At 40.5% G+C, this 20,439-nt stretch overlaps 1 protein-coding gene across 4 annotated transcripts in view; it reads right to left on the bottom strand.

The window, feature by feature from the left end:
- The window catches only part of PAG1 (phosphoprotein membrane anchor with glycosphingolipid microdomains 1), a 175,965-nt gene that overhangs the window by 84,551 nt on the left and 70,975 nt on the right, over positions 1 to 20,439 (bottom strand). For 3 of the 4 annotated variants that reach the window (XM_074944192.1, XM_074944191.1, XM_074944189.1), the window contains exon 1: positions 3,159 to 3,293. The exons of the other annotated variant lie outside the window; for it this stretch is intronic. The gene's annotated coding sequence lies outside the window, so the exon portion shown is untranslated. Of the gene's footprint in view, positions 1 to 3,158; positions 3,294 to 20,439 lie in introns of those variants that run through there. 4 annotated transcript variants of the gene reach the window in all.

Below are 20,439 nucleotides of genomic sequence, written 5' to 3'. Positions count from 1 at the left end.
AGACTTGCATGGAAATAACTAAAGGCAGGACTCAAAACCAATCTAGTTCTTTCAGTGCCTCTTGTGTGTAGACAAGCTCTAACTCTGAATTTCCTGCTTGTTGGTTCAAACTCCTAATGTTAGTCTAGAAAACACACACACACACACACACACACACACACACAAAATAAATCCTGCTTCCAATGAAGTCAATGGCAAGTGAGCCCCATCATTTGTTATCTAACAAGAAGTTCCAGATTTATGTATATTTTTATTGATCCGAAATATCTTCCTAAGTCAGAGTAGGTGCTTTTTGGAATTTGTCTCCTTAATCAAAAGACCAAAGATTTTCTCCTGCCTGTTGATATTCTACAGATGGTATAGTTCAAACACTGATATTATTCTACAAATGACTTGATATGGGGTCTAGCTTAGTCCTTCCCCAGCCATAGGCTAATGCAGAGGGAAAGTATGACCATCCCTTCCTCCTCTGGGATGATGCATGAGCCCTCCTCCTTCCCAGGAATGCACAAAGGGAGCAGTTCCTGCACTCCCCAGAACTCAGGGGCTGCAATACTGACAAACCCTTAATGGACTGCTTATTTAATAAAAGGACCCATGTCAGGAAAAAAAAAAGACTTCTTGCTTCCAAATGTTTCTTTATCAGGCACGTGTGTGGGGTTATTATTATTTCTTTGATATTAAATCTTCCATAGTGTGAGGGTTATAACAATCTTTAAAATCCAGCTGTTGGAACTGACAACTAAATATGATTAGCAAAGTGCATGTGTGTCTGTGTGCACCTTGAGCTGTTCCTCATCTCCTTTTGCTAGATGAAGCTCTGGTGAGTTAGTAGAGGATTGAAATTAACAAGATTAAACCTGATGAGCTAAATACACTAGTGGGATGAGTAGGTGTAACTCTATTGCCACCATCAGCAGAAGTGAATTTTACCACCCTATGATTCTGAGAACGTTTAATGGACTATCAAATGTTTAGGACTTAGAACAGAGTATCTGTCCTCAGCACTCTGCACTGGCTGGGACGAATACATTCTTTCTGAGGATCTAACCATTCCCCATCCTCCTGCTCTGAATCCCATTTCCATTCCTACATTTCCTCCCTTTCCCTCCCATAAAGAGAACCCCATACTCCTCACGAGGTTCCCCAAAAGCTGACCTGTGAACTCTTTTCTCCTGCTCTCTGCCCACAAACCCTCGTTGGCTGGCCTGACTGTGAGAGTTGCTCTAGGCTTTGGGCCAGAAGCTCCTCAGCCCTGGCCTCTCATGCCATGGGACCCTGGGCATGTTCTCTTTCCCAGCATGAAGGAAGTGGTAGGATCCAGAAGCAACAGGAGGTGGAGCACTTCAGGCAGGCCAGCCAAGAGGGACGACTGTTCTTAGCAGGGAGCAAAGAGGCTGGCTCAAGATTTGCTCTTTGTATTAGTTCTGACCCAACTACATCTTATAGCTGCCTACCTAGTTTTATCAGGGTTCATAGGAGTTACATGTGTACATTCAGGGAAGACCAGATCCTGTGCCGCCGACAGTATTTATTTTCAGGTACAGGTTTCAGAGTAGCAGCCGTGTTAGTCTGTATTCGCAAAACGAAAAGGAGGACTTGTGGCACCTTAGAGACTAACAAATTTATTTGAGCATAAGCTTTCGTGAGCTCAAATAAATTTGTTAGTCTCTAAGGTGCCACAAGTACTCCTTTTCTTTTTTCAGGTACAGTATTTTCAAGTGAAAACCTATCACCATTTCTGTCTCCTGTGGCCAAATGATGTTTTCTTTTAACTCCTTAACTGTTGGCCCAGTGTGACGATTGACTTGTGGTTGGTGAGCTTGTAGTTCCCTACTCTTTAGCTGGTCAGCTAGTAATCCCTACTGTTTTTGGCAGCCTTTTGTCCAGTGTGAGAGGCAACGGCTGCTGTTGTCATTATCCACACGTTTTTACGACTTCATATACAAGGCAACGTGTTTGCTATTTGAAATGGTGGTTCCCTGGAGATTAAAACAGCACAGGAGCACAAAGTAGAGTGTGCCGTGTGGGACTGGTACCAGGCACACAGATGGTACTGGCAATGTTTTCCTGAGTGAAAGCCTCCAAATGTGCAACAGTTGGTGCTCTGATATACACTAAGAAAAGAGAGGTATATCGCAAGATCTGATATTGTGAGCAGCAGACTTTCCTCATTTCTGATTTCTTTTCTGTTTAAGTACCAGAGTCCAAGATTTTCTAAAGTCACTAGTGATTTTGGGTTCTCCAGATGTTGGGTGTCCAACTTGAGACACCTTAAGAGAACCTGTCTCAGAACTGAGCTCTCACCCCTGAAGGCATCTCAGGTTGGTCACACAAAATTATTACTCACTGACTTTTGAAAATCATGTTCATACTGTATTTATTAAACCAAAAATGCCTATTTAATGTAGCATGAACACTTCCAATAATGCTCTTACAACTGAAACATTAACAGAAGATGACAATAACAAAAACAACCAGAAAGCCTGTAACTGCTCAGACAAAATATATATATTTTTTATAGAAATAGAAAAATGAAAAATAAAATAGAAATGCTACCAAAAATTGCCATTTAACTGGTAAGGACATAGGGGAAATACATCTGCATTACTACATAAAAAACTGCTTAGTACAATTTGCAATCACAAAATGCCAGAAGAAATATTGCTTAATAAACACAAGCTGTTTTTTGCTTCCTGCTGTACTATGTGGAACAAATGTTAATTTTTCACCACAGCGTGGGAACACCTGAGAGGCACAGAACTGTATCCGGTAACATGCAGAGCTATTTATCCTATCTAGTAGCCATACAGAAATGCAGCTCTATTAGCAAAAGTCACACTGCATATACAGTAGCTGCTGAGTATAAAATGAAGGCTGAGAGACTAAATGGTCTTTTCTTCCTCTGATGGGAGCATATAAAGAATTTCTCACTAATGGTAATGGGAGCTGCTCTAAAAGGGGAATGGGTCTAAACTTAAATAATCCTCAATTTCTGCAAGACCCAGTATTATCAAGCTACTGTTTGTTCTAAACTGTCTATTCTTCCAAAGAATCTGCAGACTGCTGAACTATTCTGTTCCTATTGTGTGCATTTTTAATTAATAATGAATTAAACAGCATTAACTAATGCGCTACCACACAAGTGAAAATATTACCTTCAACTGAAAAGGTTTCTTCATCCAGGAACCCATTTCTATTCTACCAAAGACACCATGAAAAGCTATTAGCAGCACATTATAACATTCCGTCTTCTAGTTAATCCAATTCTTGGAATTCTGATATTCTTGTCCACTCTGCTACTTTCTGATTCTGTATGCGCAGCACAAATCTCTACCTTATTTGGCTGCCAAGCGTATTACAGTGAGCAAACAATGCCTTCTCTGTCAGAACAGAGAATGAATAGTATCACAAAGACACTCCTCTAATGTACAGCCCTGTACTTTTACCCTGTCCTTGGAATAGTTTAACTAAGATGAGAAGTGATGGGAAAAACACTGGTGCGTTTTTGATTGCTCAAAACTCCATTAAAATTATTTAGTGCATTATGCACAAAACCTTACATTTAAAGATGAAATGAAACATACAATAGCAAGAATACTCTCTGTCAACTTGATTCATGCTTTTTCTGTTTCAGATATGTGGGTGGCTATGTGAGCAATAGGGGAGGAGTTATTTGGGATATAATTTAAGGGGCAGAAAAGGTTGTTTCAAGTCATAAAGATTAACATCTGGAAGAGAAATCTCACACTGACATAGCAATGTATGTTTTAAACGATCTGCTATGTATTTTGTTTTGAAACTGACTAAGAATTCTGCTCCTTTTGCAAAGGCTTAATTTCTGGAATAGAGTATTAATACTATGGTTTACACTGTGAGACTCTGAAGTCTCACATCAGAAATCCTCCAAACAAATCAGTCTGTTCACTTTCTCCAAATGACATTACAATATAATTTTTCAAGAACGCATGATAGTTGATGACATTCCAAAACAAGTGCTTTAAGAGACACATTCTATCAACAGTGAATGGCTTTCTTAGCAGATGTTTACAGCAGTCAATATGCAGAGGAGGGTAGTAAGATTCTTAAATTTAATACACAGTTCCCCATAAAGCTCTTCTTGGAAATGAATGATAGAAACCTGCTGTCCCTCTTTAAAGCAGTTGCATAAATTTTTACCTCTAAGAATCAAATAAATGCTCTTAAGTTGCTTGCAATTGAATTTAGAACATTAGTTTGTAGAAGGAAAGGATATTTCTTAACTTTAAAAAAAAACCCAGTGCATCGGGAGTAATTTTAATCAGGCCAAACCCTAACATCCTCACTCAGGAAACTTCAGTGGGAGTACAGTGTTAGTGGAAAGTGCACAGAAGCTAAGTAAGAACTTGTCCCTTAATGCACAAGCATTTTTTAAAGGGCATGATAGAACAGGACTGTCCCAAATGACCAGCCCAAATTTTTTATTTATAGCTTAACAAAGAGAAGGCTAAGAGATGACTTGATTATAGTCTGTACCTACCTACTTGGGGAACAAATATTTGATAAAGGGCTCTTCAATTTAGCAGAGAAATGTGTAAATACGATCCAATGGCTGGGAGTTGAAACTAGATAAATTCAGACAGGAAATAAGGCGTACAGTTTTAATGGTGACGATATTTAACCTTTGGAACAATTTACCAAGTGTTGTTGAGGATTCTCCATCTCTGACTATTTTTAAATCAAGACTAGTTGTTTTTCTAAAACACGTGTTCTCGGAACTATTTGGGGAAAGTTCTCTGGCCTGTATATACAGAAGATCAGACTGGATCATCACAATGGTCTGTTCTGGCCTTGGAATCGGTGTAAAACCCTGTTCTGAAGGGTAGTTAATAAGTTTATCCAGAAGTAAATCAGAAAATAATCAAAACACTTGTCCTAGTCTCTACTACAAGCATTTTGGAACAGGGACCATATCTGCCAGCACCTGGCACAATGGGGCCCATATGCTGCTTGAGACTGCCAAGCACTGCCACAAAACAACCAGAACACTCCCCTTATTAACATTACACACAAGTATTGCAAGTGGTGCCTTGATTCTGTTTTTAGCCTTGATTTAGGAAACAGAAATCTAACAATGTTAACCTGGTTGAATTTTAGGTGTAAAATTTCTTTGACATAATATCTGAAATGTACAAAAAATATTCCAGAGGAAAATACAAACTTAGCTTAAAGGCGCAGTGTCAGAGTTGATGGACCTCAAACCTGACCTATTTTTTCCCCTATAGAGTTGTATAACGGATTTCAAAATCCACACACTTTTATACATTTAAAAACCTGCTTCAGTGGGTTTTTTTCCTTCTCTGAAAGCAAGAAAATGTCTCAAACTAAAGAAATGCCAGGAGGCCAGCACTCATGAACAATTTTACAAATAGCAAGGGAAAACAATCCATAAATCTTACATACACGGAGACACATTCGTTGCTAGAAGCAAACAGAATCAATTCAAAGAAAGGCATATCTATGCTATGGAGACTATACCAGCGTGGCTAGGTTGCCATAGCTATGCTGGCATAACCCTGCAGTACAGAGGCAACATACACCGATGGAAGAGATTTTTCCATCCATGTAGGACCACCACCTCCACGAGGAAGGATAGCTACATTGATGGAAATATTCTTCCATTGACATAGTTGCATCTACACTGGGGGTTACTCGACATAGCTATGTTGGTTGAGGTAAATGTTTTTCACATCCCTGACCAACACAGATATGTAAGCCTAACTTTTAAGTGTAGACCAGGCCTAAGAATTGGCCAGCAACAGTGTCATACTGTAGGCCAACTTTATTTTTCCCCCTCCCTTTTAAACCTGTACTACATCTGAAAATGGTGGACGTCAGCGTTATTTTCCACTAATTCTCGTAACATTTTTCTCGTGAGTGTGTAACATCTGGGAATGGCAGTGCAGCATCAACAGACTGAGATGTGATTCATTAAATACCTTGGGTTGGAGGTGGTATTTTCAAGAATGGCATCATTAAATGGCAGTCGCCAGGAGCTCAAAGTCTTTCCCATGCAGCCTAGGAGATAGTTGTGGATATCTGGGAATGTCTTCTGCACTCTCTCATCCCTGTTCAGTGGTATTTTTACCTTTATTCTGTCCTACCAGATTTTTAAACAAAAACTCATGTACCTAGGTGCACCTAGTGCAATGTGGCAGAGATACTTCTATGGGGAATTTAGTACCTCACAACAGAAACTCAGTGTATCTTACCCAAATTGTATTTCCCAGATAGATTTGTACTGCTAAATAATATATAGAGATTAAGAGCTACCATTTATATAGTTTATCACATTCTTTTTTTCTCCGAGTTTGTGTGACCCTGAGCTATTCTGGATCTTCTCATGCCTTGGTAACTGCTTTTACAGCATCTCCTGTGGCACATAAAGATGAGGCCATTATTCCCTAATACAGTATGAAACTTATATTAACTTCCAGAGGCACGGAAAATGCTTTTCAGTCATATTAAGTGCTGTGCATATATTCTGATTTCAGTTACAGCAATGCAAATCCAAAGAACTTCATTAACTTCAGCGTCTCTGGATTTACACCAGTGCCACTGAGATCAAAATTTCTTACCTACTTTCTTTACATGCACACTAAGAACTAAAGAAGAGTTTTTAAAAGAGCATAACATCCAGGGGAAAAGAGACATTCCTTAGGGCAGTTTGGATGGAAAAAAAGAGCTCTGGCACTGAATGCAAGAATGACTGTGGAACTACAGATTGGAAGTTAAAAGGAATACCTTTAAGCTATATTCGTCTTTAAAAATGTCAAAGAAGGTTTGTCCCATGTTAGAAAAAGTAATCACAGGAACACATTACAAATCCTTGGAATTACCAGTGTAGTTATTAGAATTTTCAATATTCTACTAGTAGGAAAATTATATGTGACCAAATCTTATGAAAAATGTAATTTACTCCTTTTCTCTCGCACTCTCATACAGACACTTTATACTTACATACGCATAGGTAAAGAGATATATTATACAACATCCAGAATAATGTGTAAACTTTAGAATTTCTTCTTGACATGAAATATTGAAAGATGTGGAATGTGCTGAACTTTTATGAGCAACTGAAATACAGATGTCAAATCAAAATAAATCTTTACAAAAATCTGACTAAACCACCCTGGCTCTGAGCTCTGAACTCATGCCACCATCCATGCTACAATGTCCACACTGTTATTTTTTGTGTGTAAGCAGAGCTAGCTCATGTTTGTCTACCTGGGCTGGGAGGCATACCTGTGGAGAGGGAACTGTAGATGATATTATGGCTGGTTGGTTAGGTGTGCGAAAGACGTGAAGGGTTCTGGGAAGCAAAGGGCTATTTTAACTATGAAAATAGGGGCTTGTCTTCTCTACTAGACTTCCCTACTTTGAGAGAATTGATTGCCAATTAACTCAAGATACTTGACATGTGCCTTAGGGCTAGTGTGGACACAATCCACATTTATTACAGGCTCCACAGTTTGTGTGGGAGGGTCCCACACTAACACTAACAAACCTGTCATGCACACTGAGTTTCATAGATTCATAGATATTTAGGTCAGAAGGGACCATTATGATCATCTAGTCTGATCTCCTGCACAACGCAGGCCACAGAATTTCACCCACCACTCCTGCAAAAAACCTCACACCTATATCTGTGCTATTGAAGTCCTCAAATCATAAAGACTTCAAGGAGCAGAGAATCCTCCAGCAAGTGACCCGTGCCCCATGCTACAGAGGAAGGCAAAAAACCTCCAGGGCCTCTTCCAATCTGCCCTGTGGAAAATTCCTTCCCGACCCCAAATATGGCGATCAGCTAAACTCTGAGCATATGGGCAAGATACCCAGGAAAGAATTTTCTGTAGTTAACTCGGATCCCACCCCATCTAATATCCCATCACAGGCCATTGGGCCTATTTACCGTGAATATTTAATTACCAAAACTATGTTATCCCATCATACCATCTCCTCCATAAACTTATCGAGTTTAATCTTAAAGCCAGATAGATCTTTTGCCCCCATTGCTTCCCTTGGAAGGCTATTCCAAAACTTCACTCCTCTGATGGTTAGAAACCTTCGTCTAATTTCTAGTCTAAACTTCCTGGTGGCCAGTTTATATCCATTTGTTCTTGTGTCCACATTGGTACTGAGCTTAAATAATTCCTCTCCCTCGCTGGTATTTATCCCTCTGATATATTTATAGAGAGCACTCATATCTCCCCTCAACCTTCTTTTAGTTAGGCTAAATAAGCCAAGCTCCTTGAGTCTACTTTCATAAGACAAGTTTTCCATTCCTCGGATCATCCTAGTAGCCCTTCTCTGTACCTGTTCCAATTTGAATTCATCCTTCTTAAACATGGGAGACCAGAACTGCACACAGTATTCCAGGTGAGGTCTCACCAGTGCCTTGTATAACGGTACTAAAACCTCCTTATCCCTACTGGAAATACCTCTCCTGATGCATCCCAAGACCGCATTAGCTTTTTTCATGGCCATATCACATTGGCAGCTCATAGTCATCCTATGATCAACCAATACTCCAAGGTCCTTTTCCTCCTCCGTTACTGAGTTAATTGGCAATTAATTAACTTGAGGTAGGAAAGTCTACTAATGACATACCCTATGACTATGTCTTTACTACTAAAAGGTGTGTTTTCATATTGAGAAAGTCAGGGTTGTGAAAAAAACTACTATGCCAACCTAGCTATGTCGGTATAGTGTCTGTAATGTAACATGCCCAGAGTGTAGTATCCTGACTTCCTGCATTACAAGGCTACAGATATTTTCTGAACTGCCCATTGGTAGTGTAAAGTTCTAGTGCATGCAGATTTACATTATTGTAATTATGAACTAGAACAGGGGTAGGCAACCTATGGCACGCGTGCCAAAGGCGGCACGGGAGCTGATTTTCAGTGGCACTCACACTGCCTGGGTCCTGGCTACCGGTCCGAGGGAGGGGGGCTCTACATTTTAATTTAATTTTAAATGAAGCTTCTTAAACATTTTAAAAACCTTATTTACTTTACATACAACAATAGTTTAGTTATATATTAAAGACTTATAGAAAGAGGCCTTCTAAAAATGTTAAAATGTATTACTGGCACGCGAAACCTTAAATTAGAGTGAATAAATGAAGACTCGGCACACCACTTCTGAAAGGTTGCCAACCCCTGAACTAGAAGTACATTAAGCATCAGATATTTAGAACTCCTGACGTCATTTTACAGATACAGTCACAATAGATGAGAGTATCTCTGCTAGTCAGTATGTTTCTGATAGCCATTTACAAATTTGTTTGCTGTTCCCTTGATTTTTTGGTACCATCTACCCTCAACTTCAGCTGCTAATTTTTATAACTCAGAAAAAAATGCATCAAAAACTGAGGAATGAAATCAATCTTCACAAACATAGGACGTCTTATATTTACAGGCCCCAATGGCCTTCTTCAGTATCATTTTAAGAGTGCTGTACTCGGTTTCATTTAACAGGATGAAGGTCTTGACAGAGTAGGGCTCTTTTACGTTGTTTCCACTCCTTAATTAGATTTCAAATCAAATCTCTCTCTGGACTCATGACATTCAGATGTATTTAGATATGGCTTAAAATATTGCAAAGCTATCCATTTTCTCATATTGTCATGGCTAACCAGAAGGAACTCTCTTGAATTAGCTGGAAATATGGACCAGATTTGATTATCCAAATCAAATTGCCAAGCAAAAAAAGCACAAGGGAATGATGCTTTTTTTAAAATGTCAGATATGATTAAAGTGAGCTAGAAATAATATGCCAATACTAGTGAACAGAAGAACTTGGAAATGGAATTGATATACTAGTATCTGGTAAAATATCAACCAGAAAAGGCGTAACTAGGTATTTAATTTTTAGAATCACAAATGTCATAGGAGATGAGATTAACATTTTCCTGTCATTCCATGACAAGACTTACCTCAATAGTTGCAAGAAAAGGAACCCTGGAATTTTGACTGCTCCTTTTCACTCATCAATCACCTGTGTCACTACTCTGTCACTCAGTTTGGATTGTTCTGCATCATGTCTCTTAATTGCTGGCTTGCCATTCTGAATCCTGATCCTGACACACCTATTTTAATTGTAGTTGCTCTATTACCATTACTGGTGCAGCACAGAGGCCATATCACTGGTAGTTAGCAAAAATGTTACACACAAAACGCTTGAACTCAGCTGCTCACATTATGTAAGCAGTAATTATTAGAATTTAATAGTACGTGAACAAACAAGAAAATATACCAATTATATAAGTCATCTTACAAACAAATGGATTTGTTTCTTTGTATAAACTGTCTGCAGCACACTTAAGGGCTGAACCTGGACAGGCATAGGTCTGTTAAAAATTGCCACCCAATATTATTAGGAAAACCAGGGATTTGAAAGGGGAAAAAATAATTTAGGGGGAACTATTAACCTCGAATTAACAGCCTGGATATTACCGAAGGCTTTTTAACACTGGAAAATCCATTTTATTCCTGAGAGCATTCTGGGCCAAAATATTAAAAATTCTGCACCAAAAAATTAAATATTCTGTGCACAATATTTTAAAATTCTGCACACTTTATTTGTCAAATAAATGTGGAGGTTCCGGCATAGCATTGGAGAGCATAGGCCACTGGCTGCACAGAGGTGGGAGATCACTGTGCAGCAGGATGACCAGACACCAAGTGTGAAAAATCAGGACAGGGGGTGGGAGGTACTAGGTGCTTATATAAGACAAAGCCCCAAATATCGGGACTGTCCCTATAAAATCAGGACATCTGGTCACCCTTCTGTGCAGCTCCCCCCATCCCCTGGACATGGACTCAGCGGTGAGACTGCACACAAGCCTGACACAGCGCAAGTACCGGGCCTGCCCCAGAAACACCCAAGGGCCCTGCCACTCTGTGCCAGGTGCACACCAGGTGTGGGCAGGCAAGCTCAGCAAGGCAGGATCCAAGTGTGGAGGGACTTAGTGTGGGGGGATCCAGGTGTGGGTTGAGAGGGTTCTGTGTGGGGCAATTTGGGTGCGGGCAGCTCAGTGGGGGATCCAGGTGTGTGTGTGGGGGGGGATCTGGATGCACAGGGACTTGTTGGGGCGGGGGGTCTGGGTGTAACGGTAATGCCAATCTGCTGGAGGGTCCAGGTGAAAGTGGTTGGGGCTCAACAGGGTGGGTCTGGATGTGGGGGACTGTAGCAGAGTGGTCACCCCACTCCAGCCCTGAAGGGGTTAAAACAGCCCTGGGAGAGGGCTGCCTTGGGGAAACAATAGTAAAAGTAGCCCTGGAGAGGGCTGCGGCTGGGAAAAGCGAGGCTGATTGGGGGAAGTAGCCACAGCTGGGGCCACGCTCCAATCAAGCCACAGCTGGCCCTATACAAGGGCTGAGGGCCAAAAGCTGGAGGAGTCTCACTCTAGCCCTGGAGTGGGAAGGGCTAGCTGCCTGAGAGCGAGGTACCTTAATCGGAGCAGTGTAGAGAAGGGCAAAGGGAGCTGGGAAGCTCCAGCCTGATAAACCCCCAGGCTGCAGGCCTTGGTAAAGGCCCAGAAAGACACTGGGGCTGCAGAGGGGCAGCCTGGGAATAGGCAAAGGCAGCAGGTCCTAACCCCTTGCCAATGATGCGTGGCAGTCTGCCCCACTGAGCTGGGGTTAGTTGATGACTGGCAGTAGCCACTGAGGCAAGGTGGGTTTAGAGGGTTGGGGGATCCCCAGGGAGGGGAGACCCAGAGCGAGGGGGTACTGCTGGGGCAGAACGCCAGGGTAAAGGGCACCAAGGTCTGGGAGGGACACAGGGCCAGCGGCAGGTGAGACCCTGGCCTGCAGAGGGCACTCCATACACTGGAGAGCTAATTCCCAGGATGACCAGCAGCTGAGCACAGCACAGGGTGGGAGCCACCAGAGGGTCTCCCCCAGTCCTGCCCCCTGCCCCACAATGATTTACCTCTCTGCCGGCTGCCTTGGGCACCTGAAACATACTGCTCGGGATGGTCGCATGAACACTCTTGTGACTTCCCTTTGCTTCCCTGTCAAGGTCATTTTTCTGTGGGGAAGTAAAAAAATCTGTAGGGGACATAAATTCTGTGCATGCACAGTGGCACAGAATTCTCCCAGGAGTATCCATTTAAAGGAAAAACAGGATGGGTATACTTTGCCAGTTCAATGGCTCTTGATTGCTCTGAATATTGTAAATTCACACCTGATAGCAAAGGTTGTTTTAAAAAAGCAGGGAAACCTGATCAACCACTTTGGTCCACATCAAAATATCAATAGAACATTTGTGGATTATGCAAATATTTCTGCTTGAATTCAAAGGTGTTTGTGATTGTACTTCAGAGTAAAAATGTGAACCAAGCGGAGAAAGCTGTCTGCTGTAGAACTTAGTAATTAGGCATTATCCTTGAAATCCAGGGATATGACTCAACGTATGAACTAAATAATGACATTTTCCCTTCTAAATCAAGAAAAGGAATGTGAGGGCACTCAGGGACAGTATCTCCTCTCAGATCCAAACGGTTGATCTCAATTCCAACATCTTTTGCAATTATATCATGGACAAGAAAAGAGATAAAAGCCCCAAGAAGTTGATTGGAGAGACAAGGTAAGTGAGGTAATATCTTTTATTGGATCAAATTAAGACAGTAGTTTCCCAGGCCTGAAGACGAGCTCTGTGTAAACTTGAAAGCTTCTCTCTCTCACTACCAGAAATTGGTCCAACAAAAAGATATTACTTCATCCACCTTGTCTCTCTAATATCCTGTGACCAACACTATATCAAGAAGTTGATATAACATGGCAACTCAAAGGAGTACAAAATGAGAAACAAGACAGTAAGAATGTTCTATCAAATAGGTCTCTCCATCTTCCTTGCTTTGGTCACTCCATGATTTGTCTGTTTAATTTAAAGTGTAAGTTCCTTATTTTAGATCTAGAAGATATAATGCTCTCCTAGAATGCTATATAAAATAATAATACCTCTATGCTACTTTCCTTACATTTCTTTGATATCATACATTGGTGACGAACGCTCTAACACACGTATGGAAACCCTGCCCAAGGTTTATCTTGTTGGTTAAATAGGTTAAAGTGGAAGGGAGAGAACTATACATGCACAACATTCATCTTTAAAGTTTCATGAAGTAGGAAATTTACAACGGCAAGTCCCACAAGTGTAGAATGAAGCTTGGCTGAGGTGAGAGTGTTTAGAAATTGGGAAGAAATATTTTTCTCTTTGATTTTCAAAAGCATTTATTTTTTCCTTGGCAGCAGCCTTTAGATATTTTACAGCTTACGCTGAACTTGTGTGACAGAGGTGACAAGAAGAAAAGCAGTCCTATTTGTTGACATACTCATGTACATAAATGATGCAGCGGAGATAAACACTGAGGACTCAGCTGAAGCAAACTGAAGCTTTTTTTGGTATATTTTGTTAATAAGCGGTCTTTCCTGGATATAGAGAATGAAACAATCCATGACACAGGCTCCTGTACCCACTGAATCTAATTTTAAACTGTTCTTGCAAAATGCTATCTTACAACTACATTTATAAAATACAGAGGAGTTTCAAACGTGGAGCATCTATAATATTACAGTTACTGTTCCAGTAGGTGAGAGCTGCTGGAATACACGAGAAGACCCTTTGACCCAGATTTTTGTTAAGGAGAGTGTAGCAATTTTAACTATACTTGGAAGAGTCAGACCTGTCCAGTGCAGGTTTTGACTGGACACTGTGAGGTTCCATCCACGCTTCAAAAGTCCCCAAACTTTAAATGGTTTTCAAGATCAGCTCTTTTGTGGAACTGTTTACCAGCAAGTGGCAGCTAACATGGACAGAGCAAAACTTTTTTATAGTTGCCAAAAAGAGCCTCAAAGAAGTGCTTTAAAAACTGTTTTTATTTTTGAAGGTTATGCCCCAATCACATAGGCTGGCTTCTGCCAATAAAACTGTTACCTAAACTGGGTTTCAGAAAATCCCAAATTCCTGAGATGGTTTTCAAGATGGGACTCCTGTAGCAAGGCAGAGGCCTGAAATTCACTGCCCCTCCCCTGTATCAACCTTTGACATAAAAAAAACAGCCACATAAGGTGGGGACTCTGTGTGGTAATCAGTTAAGCCTCTATAGTAATTTCAGAGCAATAGATACAGAAAACCAAACCAAATCTGAGACAGACTGCCACAGAGAAGCTTTCATCTATCCAATCCCCTTCATTTCAGTGGATGAATTCTCCAGCTACCTGCTGTTTGTGTCATTACAACCTACACTTTTCCCTCTGTGATTCACTCCATCTGAAGGACTGAAAGCAAGCTTGCCTGACGGGTGGTGACCATACTCAATCACCTCCCTACATGGTGACTGGAACATCTGGGATTTTTTAGAAAAGGAATATGACTCCATATGTAGAGAATGGCTTTTTAAATGGCACAAAGCAAAGGGGACCCTACAAAGCACTGGAGAATGTACTCTGGGGGAGAATCCCGCATTAACAGGAGAATTAACTATGTTACCTAGTAGATCTTTTCCATCTTTAATTTTTTTTCTATCTTTACCGCAGAATGCTTGCTTGTACAGTCAGATGGCTAGTAAAAGTTGCCTTAAACCATCTGATTACAGATTATTGTTAAAAATAATAATCTTATCTCATAAAACAAAACATTGGACACTGTGATAAAGAATATTAATTCATTATCCCGTGCTGATTTATTAACCTGGGAGATGCTCAGACACCACGGTGATGGATGTTAGTATAAAACCCTAAAACTGAGAGATAGAAGACAGATTAAACAACACTGTCCTGGCAGGGACCAGGAACATCTGTCTCGAGAGGGATTAGAATTTGCGGATCACCAGAGATAAAATTTGCATGCATTTGGACACTTGGCCAACCTCTGCAGTTCTTGGTCATTATCTGTACAAACTCCCATTAACTTCATTGGGAGTTTTGACTAGGAGCCACAGTGCAAGTTCCAAAAATTTAGAACTGTGGGGTGGAAATAAAGTTCTATGTAGGGGGACATGGCAAAGATATGGGAAAGGGTTGGGAGGAAAAAAACATTTTCAGTTCACCTTTAAAGTACAGAGACACAATTTAAAACAAAAACACTCTGGTTTTCAGAAGCAGACTCCTATTTCCAACCCACAACTTTCGCTTGAGGCAGAACCAGGAGGGAGGGAAGATGGCTAGAACGCTGATGGCAGAATCCCTATTCTGAGTCCAACCAATTGAGCCATGAAGAGTTTTTGAAGTCTTATAACCATGCCAGGGCAGAATGCAAGAAAGTGGTTTCTTACTTCCAGTGCACCAGTAAATTGAACGTAAACAAAAAGGAACAAAGACTACGGTAAGTTGCTATAGCTGTCATTTAGTATAACTCTAGCAGCTTTACATACATAGTTTTGTTGCATTCAAAATTCACCTTCGCAGCTGGTTTCTCTCCCAACTGTTGTTAATGTATTTCATTGAAGTTCTTCTTTTTTCAATATGCATTGGGCCCTTCTGAGAGAAATATACTAGAACAGCTGCAGACAGCTGTGAGCTTTCCCTAACGGACTCTGACTGTTGCCTCTGATAAATCAGTGATTGTTTTGTGATGAAGAAGAGAATCTTAACTTCCCTTCAAATATGATCACTTGCTGGTACTGTGGGAATCCAGGCAACAAACTGCTGTTAAATTTACAATCGGGGACATGTGTGTGCCTGATACAATGAAAACATTTTATTTTTAAACCAACTGGGCAGATGAAGAAGAGCTAGCCTAATCATGCAAAAATGTTTTCAACATTTATAGGAAAAGGCTCTTTCCAAAGCATTTCAGGGATCCTGATATTACACATAGTATTGGCTTTCTCCCCTTCTGACTTTTGTTTTTGAATTAATTAAATAGAATACACAAAATATATCATCTTCATATTCTTACTCCATCACTATCAAGTATGGAGTAGCCTCAGCTACTGAAGGAATGTTAAGTCCAGACAAGAACGTCTACACTTACAATTCTCCACTATAATACAATACAACAAACAAAACACACTTATGATAAGGTATGCCTTATGACTTTATAAGTACCTCTGTAAATGTGCAACCTACATTTAGGGTTGCCAACTTTGTAATATTGAAAAACCGGACACTCCAGCAGGAGTGCCGGAACTTCCCCGCTCTGCCTTTTTCCCTGCAAGACCCCGCTCCTGTCCTGCCTCTTTCCCTGTCAGATCCTCTTTTTGACCATATTTTCCAGTCAAAAACTGGCCACCCTACCAGACTCCTTGGCTGTCTTGCACTCAGTGCTTCTCTGTCTATATTTCTCCTTCAAGCTGTCTACCTCTCTTTAGTCTAGTTGCATCTCTCTTCATTTCCTCTCCCAGCTGTTCCAGCTCATGGCTTTCAGCTCTCCTACTAACTAATGTGTTAACAATACCACTCACACCATTGCATAGCTCCTGCTTGATTCATCACTGAATCAAAAGAACATAAATCTCCTGTGTATGCCAAAGCAACAGTACATTAATGCCTTGTCTGTACCAAAAGAGACTATGCTAGGAAATGCTTTCTAAAAATTATTGGAAAATGGTTTCAGCTGAACATGGTTTGACCCTCACTAAAGATGGTACAAAGTGTGGTTAAAATGTTTATGAAAACCATTACCAACACTCTATCTATAACACTTTTACTGCTTTAAGTGCTGCTTTTGCTTACACCAACATAAATCCACAGTAACTAACTGAACAGACAGTTGGGTCAAACAGACGTAAGCTGACTGAATGGTGAGACAGTGACTAATCCCCCAGATACAGAGGAAGGAGATGATCTAGATGTCGAACTAGGATCTATCACAAGAGTAGAAGTAGAGAGGGCAGACAACTGGTTAAAAAGTGGAAAGGCGCCAGGTCCAGATATCATTCCAACAGAGTTTGAGGCAGACTTGAAGAACGCTGTAGACATTTTGATAGGCCTCTTACAAAAAGATATGAGAAGAAGAAAAAATACCAAACAAGTGAGAAAAGGGTCATACAGTAGAACCTCAGGGTTATGAACACCAGAGTTACAAACTGACCAGTCAACCACACCTCATCTGGACCCGGAAGTACACAATCAGGCAGCAGTAGAGACAAAAAAAAATTACAGTACAGTACCGCGTTAAGCGTAAACTACTAAAAAATAATACAGGGAAAATTAAAAAAAAAAAGATTTGACAAGGTAAGAAAACTGTTCCTGTGCTTGTTTCATTTAAATTAAGATAGTTAAAAGCAGCATTTTTCTTTTACATAGTAAAGTTTCAAAGTTGTATTAAGCCAATATTCAGTTGTAAGCTTTTGAAAGAACAACCATAACATTTTGTTCAGAGTTACGAACATTTCAGAGTTACGAACAACCTCCACTCTCGAGGTGTTCATAACTCTGAGGTTCTACTGTATAGTGAAGCTGAAAAAGAAAGGAGAGCTCAGTGAGTGTAAAACCTGGAAGGGCATTCAATTGCTGTCTATCTCAAGTAAGGTATTTACATGTATACTTCTATATAGAATACAGAAAACAGTAGATTCGAGGTTATGACAAAAATAGGCAGGGTTCAGACAGGAGAAATCATGTATAGATCAAATAGAGACCATATGTCAGGGGTTCTCAAACTGGGGGTTGGGACCCCTCAGGGGGTCGCGAGGTTATTACATGGGGGGTCGCGAGCTGTCAGTCTCCACCCCAAACCCCATTTGCCTCCAGCATTTATAATGGTGTTAAATATATTAAAAAGTGTTTTTAATTTATAAGGGGGGGTCGCACTCAGAGGCTTGCTATGTGAAAGGGGTCACCAGTACAAAAGTTCCAGAACCACTGCCATATGTATCATCAACTGAATGGCAATCACTGCTTTATATGAATTTTATATATTTCCAAAATGCCTTTGATACAAAGCATAGAACAGTTTTATGGAAGTTGCTATACTCTGTGAAGTCCATCAGAAATTTATGAACATCATTCAGAGTTTCTATTAAAATATGACATGCCAAGTAATATGTAACAGCGAACTCACTAAGCCATTCAAAGGTATTGTGGGAGTTGGACAAGTCTTATGTCACCAATGATCTTTTTATTGGTAGTGGACTAGGTAATGAGAGAGACCACAGAACAACCAAGGGGCACACTGGGACAGAATGTACCCCTGTATTCACACCCAACATACTATTGTAATAATCTTTATACAAAGTATGCCCAGTAAGGTATTATTTGAAAAATCATAATTTGCTGACCAGTATCGTCCTGATAAAATATGTGTGGCAACATTGTATGTAAAGTTATAAGATTCCACTGCATGGTGTTATTAACACATCTTCTAAACTGAGGTTGGCAAACAGGTCTGTCTTAAATAAAGGAATGTATGCTCTGTTTAATTTTCATTTAAGCAGTAAACAGAGTCATCAAGCAGGAAGAGAAACAAAGGAAACTCAGACAGTTGAGAAAAAAGCAGCAGAGAACTTCCTTCCACAGAGAGGGTTTTTTTTTTTTTTTTGTCTCCTGGTACCTAGCTGGAAATACTTTTCAAGAAGGGGACTGAAACTATAAAAAGGAGGGACAAACAAACCCAGGGACCCCTCTCTTTCTCCCTGCCCATCACATTCACAGCACCTGAAGTGACAAAGAAAGCATTGGTTAGACTCTGGGAGAAGGAGTCCTGACCTAAGAAGTTTGTCATTTGGGGTGACAAAGTGTGTGCGTATTATTCTGTTAAAGATATAACAGACTTAACATAATTTGTATTGTCCAGGAGGGGGCTGGGCAACACAGGACATACATTTCTGGGGGGAAAATCTAAGACTGGGGGTGCGTTGGAGTTACTCTTCAGTATAACCAAGGCTTCTGAGAGCCAGAGTGTAACCCAAGTATGGCTGGCACACAGTCACTCAGGGTGTAGCTTGCATGCTGAAAGGTTGTTTGGGAGGTGGGAGCTACTTCAGCAGGGCATTGTAAGGCACCCAAGTTGCAGGGCAGGTGTGACATGGCTGCTTATTAGCTCATTGTACCCTGGTATGGCACACATACAATGGATTTTCACGCAGCATTAAGAGGACTTTGACTTTGCAGATGACATCAACTTGCTATCCCACACCAATAGAGATATGCAAGCCAAAACAAATTATCTCCTTGCCTATGCACAATTAGTAGGCTTGAAAAATCAATACAGAGAAAACTAAAACCATGAGAATCATACACAACAACAACACTTTCTGGGACTGACATAGAAGAGGTCCAATATTTCACATATCTTGGCAGCACTGTATGTACAACAGGTGGAACAGACAAAGACAGAAGAGCGAAAAACAGACATGTCTCTGTTATTCGAAAGCCAATCTGGAGAAACATAAATCTTGTCCTCCAAACTAAACTTATAATATTTAACACCATTTTAAAGTTGGCACTGAAACTTGGAGATTTATTAAGTCCTTATTATATAAACTCCAAGTTTTCATAAACAGCTGCCTTAGAGAAATCCTCAATATCAGATGGCCAGGAAAAAAAAATCCCAAATGAAGAACGCTGGAGGTGGGTGAAACAGAAAACAATAGGACAAGAAATTATGAAATGAAAATGCAGATGGCTAGGACACACGTGGAGGAAATAACAAGACAGGCATTGAACTGGAATCCCCAGGGTAAGAGTACCTGAATCCTCACACAACAGAACAGGAGTAGCAATATCTTGTACCAGTGAGCATCCAGGCCATTAATAGAAGCTCAAATGCCTGGGTCCACCCACACAAAGCTTCATGCAGGATTGGGGGGCCTTAAACTGCTAAAGCTGATACCCCATTGAGATGAATGGAACAGTTTTTAGAACTTTTGTTCAGAACTATCTGAAGATAAACTGGTGCAGTTTATTTACAATCCACAAAGCATTGCTTTTGTTTCTTTGGAACTCAGCTTCCCTCTCTTACCCATAGTGCTCAGGGGCTCCATACGCTGGAACTTTCAGAAATATAAACCCAAGATTTTACAAAGGTCATGTCCTCCTCATTAGAGATCAGCCACACAAAAATTTACATAAATTACATTAATTTATACATTCAATTAGAATTAAATGTTGGGAATCTTAAAACAGCAAAGTGAACAGTTCAGCAAGTCTCCCTCATGCCTTATTTTAAAAAAACAACAGAACACTGGACTCCAGCAAACAAGAGCGTGTGTGAAAGTAACACCAGCTTGGAGTTAGCCATCTGTCAGAATGTGGAACCTACCATATTGGCTGAGCAAGCTTTAAATGTCTCACTGCAGAACTGGGAAGGAAGAAATAATAAACGTGGCAAAGATCCACAATTATAAATTGCACACTAGAAAAAAAAAGTACAAGTGACTTAAAGCTTCTTAGTTAAATGTGCGAGAAGAGAGAAGATTAAAGAGAAAAATAAAATATTGTAGACCCA

The sequence above is a fragment of the Natator depressus genome, chromosome 2, assembly GCF_965152275.1.
Source record: "Natator depressus isolate rNatDep1 chromosome 2, rNatDep2.hap1, whole genome shotgun sequence".
In the NCBI taxonomy this organism is placed as follows: Eukaryota; Metazoa; Chordata; order Testudines; family Cheloniidae; genus Natator; species Natator depressus.
The sequence above is the reverse complement of the archived record's forward strand: the minus strand, read 5'-3'. Positions and strand labels throughout refer to the sequence as shown.